This window comes from Hylobates moloch, unplaced genomic scaffold (genome assembly GCF_009828535.3).
Source record: "Hylobates moloch isolate HMO894 unplaced genomic scaffold, HMol_V3 SCAFFOLD_8, whole genome shotgun sequence".
In the NCBI taxonomy this organism is placed as follows: domain Eukaryota; kingdom Metazoa; phylum Chordata; class Mammalia; order Primates; family Hylobatidae; genus Hylobates; species Hylobates moloch.
The window spans coordinates 80250396-80258688 of NW_026652283.1; the positions used below are offsets into that span (position 1 = coordinate 80250396).

The window sequence follows — 8293 nt, forward strand, 5'->3', positions numbered from 1 at the left end:
TCTCAAAGTGCTGGGATTTACAGGCGTGAGCCACCACACCCAGCCCAATTTTTTTTGGGACACAGTCTTGCTTTGTCGACCAGCCTGGAGTGGAGTGGCATGATTTTGGCTCACCGCAGCCTCCATCTCCCAGGTTCAAGTGATTCTCCTGCCTCAGCCCCCCGAGTAGCTGGGATTACAGGCATGTGCTACCACACCTGGCTAATTTTTGTATTTTTAGTAGAGACAGGGTTTCACCATGTTGGCCAGGCTGGTCTCGAACTCCTGACCTCAGGTGATCCACCCGTCTTGGCCTCCCAAAGTGCTGGAATTACAGGCATGCGCCACCATGGCCAGCTAATTTTTGTATTTTTAGTAGAGACGGGGTTTCGCCATGTTGGCCAGGCTGGTCTCGAGCTTCGGACCTCAGGAGATCCGCCTGCCTCAGCCTCCCAAAGTGTGGCGTGAGCCACCACGGCCGGCCTACTGCGAGAATCTTGAGGCTGCGATGTGAGGCCCTCCAGGTGCCCCTCCCGTTCCTCCACTGCAGAAAGTTCTAGCAGAAAAAAGCAGGTCTCTTACTCAGACTTCAGGCCCCCTGTGGCCACAGGCCCGCCTCAAACACCAATGGCCGGCCATCCTCTCTCATTTTCCGCCTCTTCTCCACCTGGAGACACGCTCTGAGCTCCTAGACTAAATCTTTCTGATGTCTTTCCAGAGGCCTCACAGGGTTTTCCCTACTCATAATCAAAGAGAAATCCCAGCGGGCTTCTCTGGGTCTCCGCTCACTCTGGCTCCCGGGGTGTACCCGGTCTCACTCCTCAGCTCCAGGCGGGGATCTGTGATAGGAGGTCACAGACCCCTGCGAGTCGGATGAAAACTGCTCTCCAAGGATTAAGTGCGGAAGTGAAGCCTCCTTCAAGAGCCAGAGCGGCCATCGCCATAGGGAAAGAAAGGACAGGGGAGGGACTACAAGACCAACGTCCCGGGAAAGCCCGGGAGGACCGCTGGTATCCTGAACCCAGACCCACGGCCCCATCCGGCTCCTCAGCCCCTCTCCCCGCCTCCCCCCAACCCACCCTGCCCAAAGCCCTCCTGTCCCCACCTCTGGCTGCTGGCACGCCCCCGACCTGGGGCTGCCCTGACGTGGCTTCGAGCTGGCCGCGTCCCGCTGCCGCTGCCACAGCACGCGCGGCCCCGGCCCCAGGTCCTCTTCTGACCAATAGGGATTCCGTCCCGTCCCAGGGCCCCGCCCCGCCACGACAGGCAGCTAACGGTTTTAACTGTCCTAATGGCAGCACGCGCGGCCCCGCCCCCAGGGTCTCCTCTGACCAACTGGGATTCCGTCCAGTCCCCAGGGCCCCGCCCTCGCCGCGACAGGCAGCTAACGGTTTTAACCGTACTAATGGTCTCAGCCGCGCTGATCATGAGCCCCGCCAAGCTGCCTGCCTGGCGCCACACCTCTGCACGCCACACCCAGCCCACGTGCACCCCATGCAACGTTCCCTCACACCCCCACACTCACGCCGGAATGGCCACCCTCGGCCCACCTGGCGTGCAGACCTACTCACTTGTTGCTTGACCTACACCCCACTGTGTATGACCAGGACAGCATGTGGGGTGGACCTGGTGGCCAGGGGCCAGAGTGCAGATGATGCTTGGGTGGTCTGAGCAAGGGCAGGACAGGCGGAGCAGCTGGGACGAGAGGCGCTGGGGGCAGATGGGGACATCGAACCGGGCCCCTGGAGGAGAGAGAAAAGAGGCAAGAAATCTTCTGAGGTTTCTGGCCTGCTGGATGCTGGAGTGGCCTGAGGGCAGGGACAGTGAGGGTAGGCAGGAAGGATCTATGTAACTCTGCCTCTGGTGCTTATAGATGACTTAGAAAGCAAAAAACATGCATGAGACCAGCCTGGGCAGCATGGTGAAACCCCAGCTCTACAAAAAATTAGTCCGGCGTGGGGACATGTGCCTATGGTCCCATCTGCTCAGAGGCTGAGGCGGGAGGATTGTTTGAACCTGGGAGGTAGAGGCTGCAGTGAGCCGAGATCGCGTCACTACACTCCAGCCTGGACGACAGAATGAGACCCTGTCTCAAAAAACAAACAAAAACAGGATGCAATCACCAATGGAGTATAAATGGAAAGGAGATTGGGTTGAGCCCCAGGACACACTAGTTTAGAGGCCTTTGGAGATGAGGGAAAAGCAGCCAAGGAGTTGGGGCAAGCCTGGTCAGGAGACAGGGAAAGACACCAGGAGAATGAGGCATTCTGGAAGTCACTTGGAACTGCTTCAAAGAGGAGGCGGAGATCAGCTATGACAAATGCTGCGGATGTGTTCAGGGAAGATTAGTTAGAATTAACTTTGGGTGACCTTGGTAGGAGCAGTTACAGTAATGTAGTGAGGATGAAAACCTGATTTGTGTATGGATTCAAAAAATCAGGAGGAGAGATTTGGCTTATCCATACAGTGGAAAACTACTAAGCAATAAAAAGAAATGAACAATGGATACAACAACGTGAATAAATTTCAAAATAATTATGCTGAGTGAAAGCCAAACACAAAAGAATACATACTGTATGATCCAATTTATATAAAATTCGAGAAAATGCAAATTAATCTATAGTGACAGAAAGCAGAGGTGTGGCATTGCCTGAGGCAAATGAGTGCCATAAGGAAAGATTACAACTAGGCAGAAGGAAACTTGGGATGATGGACATATTGACTATCTTCTTTTTTTTTTTTTTTTTGAGATGGAGTTTCACTCTCGTTGCCCAGGCTGGAGTGCAATGGCGCAATCTCGGCTCACTGCAACCTCCACCTCCTGGGTTCAAGCGATTCTCCTACCTCAGCCTCCCAAGTAGCTGGGATTACAGGTGCCTGCCACCACACCCAGTTAATTTTGTATTTTTAGTAGAGACAGGGTTTCTCTATGTTGGTCAGGCTGATCTCGAACTCCCGACCTCAGGTGATCCACCTGCTTTGGCCTTCCAAAGTGCTGGGATTACAGGTGTGAGCCACCATGCCTGGCCATATTTACTGTCTTGATGGCGATGTTTCAGAGGTGTATACATATATTGAAATGCATCAAGTTGTTCATTTTCAATATGTGCAGTTTATCGTGTATTAATTTTACCTAAATAAAGCTATAAAAATTAAAACATGGCTGGGCACCATGGCTCACGCCTGTAATCCCAGAACTTTGGGAGGCCAAGGTGGGAGGATCCCTTGAGTCCAGGAGTTTGAGGTTAGAGTGAGCCATGATCATGCCACTGCACTGAAGCCTGAGCAACAGAGTGAGACTCTGTCTAAAACACATTTTTTTTTTAAGTAAAAATGGGCCGGGCATGGTGGCTCATGCCTGTAATCCCAGCACTTTGGGAGGCCAAGGTGGGTGGATCACGAGGTCAGGAGATCGAGAACATCCTAGCTAACACAGTGAAACTCTGTCTCTACAAAAAATACAAAAAAAAAAAAAATTAGCCGGCTGTGGTGGCACGCACCTGTAGTCCCAGCTACTCGGGAGGCTGAGGCAGGAGAATTGTTTGAACCTGGGAGGCGGAGGTTGTAGTGAGCCGAGATGGTGCCACTGCACTCCAGCCTGGGCGACAGAGCGAGACTCCGTCTCAAAAAAAATCAATCAATCAATCAATAAAAATACAAAGCATTAGCCAGGTGTGGTGGCACATGCCTGTAATCCCAGCTACTCGGGAGGCTAAGCCACAAGAATCACTTGAACCCAGGAGGCGGAGGTTGCAGTGAGCGGAGGTCATGACATTGCACTCCAGCCTGGGCGACAGAGCAAGACTTCACCTCAAAAAAAGAAAAAAAAAATAGCTGGGCATGGTGGTGGGCGCCCATAGTCCCAGCTACTTGGGAGGCTGAGGCAGGAGAATGGCGTGAACCTGGGAGGCGGAGGTTGCAGTGAGCCGAGATCGCGCCACTGCACTCCAGCCTGGGCAACAGTGAGACTCTGTCTCAAAAAAAAAAAAAAAAAGTAAAAACGTTACAGATAGAGTTGAAGCTCCATTCAGTCCTCCCTAATACCATTCTCCTTGCTCCCCTCCTCCCCTCCCCAGGTGATTTCTTTTTTTTTTTTTTTTTTTTTTTTTGAGACGGAGTCTTACTGTCGCCCAGGCTGGAGTGCAGTGGTGCTATCTTGGCTCACTGCAAGCTCTGCCTCCCGGGTTCATGCCATTCTCAGCCTCCTGAGTAGCTGGGACTACAGGCGCCCGCCACCAAGCCCAACTAATTTCTTTTTGCATTTTTAGTAGAGACGAGGTTTCACCGTGTTAGCCAGCATATTCTCCATCTGCTGACCTCGTGATCCACCTGCCTGAGCCTCCCAGAGTACTGGGATTACAGGCATGAACCCCCACACCTGGCCTGTATTTTTTTTTTTTTTTAGTAGAGATAGGGTTTCACTGTATTAGCCAGGATGGTCTCATCTCCTGACCTCGTGATCCGCCCACCTCGGCCTCCCAAAGTGCTGTGATTACAGGCATTAGCCACCGCACCTGGCCCCCAGGTGATTTCTATCCTATATTTGTTTCCCATCATTCCTATGCATGCCTTATTTATTTATTTATTATTTATTATTTTTGTTGTTGTTGTTGTTTTGAGACGGAGTCTCACTCTGTGGCCCAGGCTGGAGTGCAGTGGCATGATCTCAGCTCACTGCAAGCTCTGTCTCCTGGGTTCACACCATTCTCCTACTTCAGCCTCCCTAGTAGCTGGGACTACAGGCGACCGCCACCATGCCCAGCTAATTTTTTTGTAAAGTGGAGACGGGGTTTCACCGTGTTAGCCAGGATGATCTCGATCTCCTGACCTCGTGATCTGCCCGCCTTGGCTTCCCAAAGTGCTGGGATTACAGGTGTGAGCCACCGCACCCGGCCTTTTTTTTTTTTTTTTTGAGACGGAGTCTTGCTCTGTCACTCAGGCTGGAGTGGAATGGCGTGATCTCGACTCACTGCAACCTCTGCCTTCCAGGTTCAAGCGATTCCCCTGCCTCAGCCTCCCGAGTAGCTGGGATTACAGACGCATGCCACCATGCCCAGCTAATTTTCTATATTTTTAGTAGAGACGGGGTTTCACCATGTTGGCCAGGCTAGTCTTGAATTCCTGACCTCAGGTGATCTGCCCGCTTTGGCCTCCCAAAGTGCTGGGATTACAGGCGAGAGCCACTGCAGCCAGCCCATGCTTTTTATTTTTAATTATTACATTTTAAAAATTATTTATTTATGTAAAAATAGAGACAGGGTCTCATATTGACCAGGCTGGTCTTGAACTCCTGGACTCAAGCAACCCGCCCACCTTGGCCTCCCCAAGTGCTGGGATTACAGGAGTGACCCACCACACCCAGCCAGTTCATATGTTTGTATACATAAACATGTGGATTATTTATTTATTTATTTATTTGAGACAAGGTCTCATTCTGTCTCTCAGGCTGGAGTGCAGTAGCACAACCATGGCTCACTGCTGCCTCGCCCTCCCGGGGTCAAGCAATCCTCCCACCTCAGCCTCTCGAATAGTTGAGACCACAGGTACACGTCTCCATATCTGGCTAATCTTTGTATTTTTTGTAGAGATGGGGTTTCGCCATGTTGCCCAGGCTGGTCTGTAACTCCTGGGCTCAAACAATTCACCCACCTCGGCCTCCTAAAGTGCTGGGATTACAGGCATGAGCCACCATGCCATGCCAATTTTATAAATTATATACTTTGGGCCGGGCGCGGTGGCTCACGCCTGTAATCTCAGCACTTTGGGAGGCCGAGGTGGGCGGATCACAAGATCAGGAGATCGAGACCACGGTGAAACCCCCTCTCTACTAAAAATACAAAAACTTAGCCGGGCGGGGTGGCGGGCACCTGTAGTCCCAGCTACTCAGGAGGCTGAGGCAGGAGAATGGTGTGAACCCGGGAGGTGGAGCTTGCAGTGAGCCAAGATCATGCCACTGCACTCCAGCCTGGGCCACAGAGCAAGACTCCATCTCAAAAAATACATATATATATACTTTGTACTTTTTTTTTTTTGAGATAGAGTTTCCCTCTTGTTGCCTAGACTGGAGTGTAATGGCCTGATCTCGACTCACTGCAACCTCTGCCTCATGGGTTGAAGCAATTCTCCTGCCTCAGCCTCCTGAGTAGCTGGGATTATAGGTGCCTGTCACCACACCTGGCTAATTTTTCCATTTTTAGTAGAGATGGGGTTTCACCATGTTGGCCAGGCTGGTCTTGAACTCCTGACCTCATGATCTGCCCGCCTCAGCCTCCCAAAGTGCTGGGGCTACAGACGTGAGCCACAGCACCCAGTCTGACTCAACATCTTTTTTTTTTTGAGATGGATTCTCACTCCGTCACCCAGGCTGGAGTACACTGGCACAATCTTAGCTCACTGCAACCTCTGCCTCCCGGGTTCAAGCGATTCTTCTGCCTCAGGCTCCTGAGTAGCTGGGACTACAGGCATGCGCCACCACGCCTGGCTAATTTTTGTATTTTTAATAGAGACGGGGTTTCACCATGTTGGCCAGGCTGGTCTCGAACTGCTAACCTCGTGATCTGCCCACCTTGTCCTCCCAAAGTGCTGGGATTACAGGCATGAGCCACTGCACCTGGTCTTTTTTTTTTTTTTTTTTTGTAGACGGAGTCTCGCTCTGTCGCCAGGCTGGAGTGCAATGGTGCGATCTCTTCCTCCTTGGCCTCCCAAGTAGCTGGGACTACAAGCACCACTATGCCCAGCTAATTTTTGTATTTTTAGTAGAAACGGGGTTTCACCATGTTGGCCAGGCTGGTCTTGATCTCTTGACCTCGTGATCCGCCCGCCTCAGCCTCCCAAAGTGCTGGGATTACAGGCGTGAGCTACCGCTCCCGGCCAACTCAACATCTTTACTGTTTTGTTTTGTTTTGTTTTGTTTTTGAGATGGGGGTCTCATTCTGTCACCCAGGCTGGAGTACAGTGGTGCAATCTCCATTTACTGCAGTCTCCACTTCCCGGGCTCAAGTGATCCTCCCTCCTCAGCCTCCCAAGTACCTGGGACCGCAGGCGTGTGCCACCACACCCAGTTAATTTTTTGTATATTTGGTAGAGACAGAGTTTCACCATGTTGCCTAGGCTGGTCTCAAACTCCTAAGCTCAAACATTCTGCCCACTTCAACCTCCCAAAGTGCTGGGATTACAGACGTGAGTGACCGCACCTGGCCAACATTTCTAAGATTTACCTCTGTGGATTTTAATATCTGTAGCCCATTAATAGTAATGCCAGTAATTTCATTGTGTAACTATAGCCCAATTTTCTTATTGTCCTGTTGGTCAACACTTGGGTTGCTTACAGTTTTTCCTCTGTATAGATGCTACAATGAATATTCATTCCTTCATTCATTCATTTATTGAGATGGGGTCTCATTCTGTCACCCAGGCTGGAGTGCAGTGATGTGATTACAGCTCACTTCAGCCTCAATCTCCTCAGGCTCAGGCGATCCTCCCACTTCAGTCCCCCAAATAGCTGGAACTACAGATATATGCCACCACACCCAGCTAATTTTTGTATTTTTTGTAGAGACCAGGTTCGCCATTTTGCCCAGACTGGTCTGGAACTCCTGGGCTCAAGCGATTTGCCCACCTTGGCCTCCCAAACTGCTGGGATTACAGTTGTGAACCACCAAGCCCAGGCCAATGAAACTTTTAATACCTGTGAGTTCGCATGAGAGGGGCTCTCCAGGGTGACTACACTGGGGTAGACATTCTGGATATTAGGGCTTGTGCCATTGACACTAGCAGGGTCTTGGGTGTTTTACTGGCACATTTTTAGAGGCTGATTGTTAATTTCTTTTGGTTATTAAAGGGGGTGAACTGTTCAAGTCCCTCTTTTACAAATAAGAGAAAATTCAGTCAATAATTTGTCAAAGGGTAGCTCAGAATGGAAACATAATGTGAAATCTTTGCATGTTCCTTCTTCTGTTCTTCTGTTACGCCCTATTCCTTTACTTGGCCCTTGTAACATTTCACCTGTCATGATTAGCATTCCCGGTCACCACAAACTCCTACAAGATAAAATTGTTAGAGCCTATTCTGAAGCAGTGATTTTATCCTAAAAGCCACCAACCTCTTTAACATTTCTTCTGACTCCATGGAATGCTTTCTAAATTTATATTCCTGGCAGTATGGATGCACAGGTTTTTAAATGCAGGATTTGCCTGCATTTAAAATGTTCTTTGAATATTTCATTGGCTGCGAATCCATTAGACTCTACCATGGAGCCCTGTGTGTTTCTATATATAAGGGCTCTTTCAGGCCGTTAATGCCAAGGGTCAGGTTA

At 50.4% G+C, this 8293-nt stretch overlaps 1 protein-coding gene across 2 annotated transcripts in view; it reads right to left on the reverse strand.

Annotated features, from left to right (window-relative positions):
- Positions 1-1568, reverse strand: part of IHO1 (interactor of HORMAD1 1) — a 43715-nt gene extending 42147 nt beyond the window's left edge. The window contains exon 1 of one of the 2 annotated variants that reach the window (XR_009214441.1): positions 1085-1102. The gene's annotated coding sequence lies outside the window, so the exon portion shown is untranslated. Of the gene's footprint in view, positions 1-1084; positions 1103-1550 lie in introns of those variants that run through there. The other variant, XM_058442268.1, reaches the window with a different exon arrangement.
- Positions 1569-8293: the final 6725 nt, after the last annotated feature.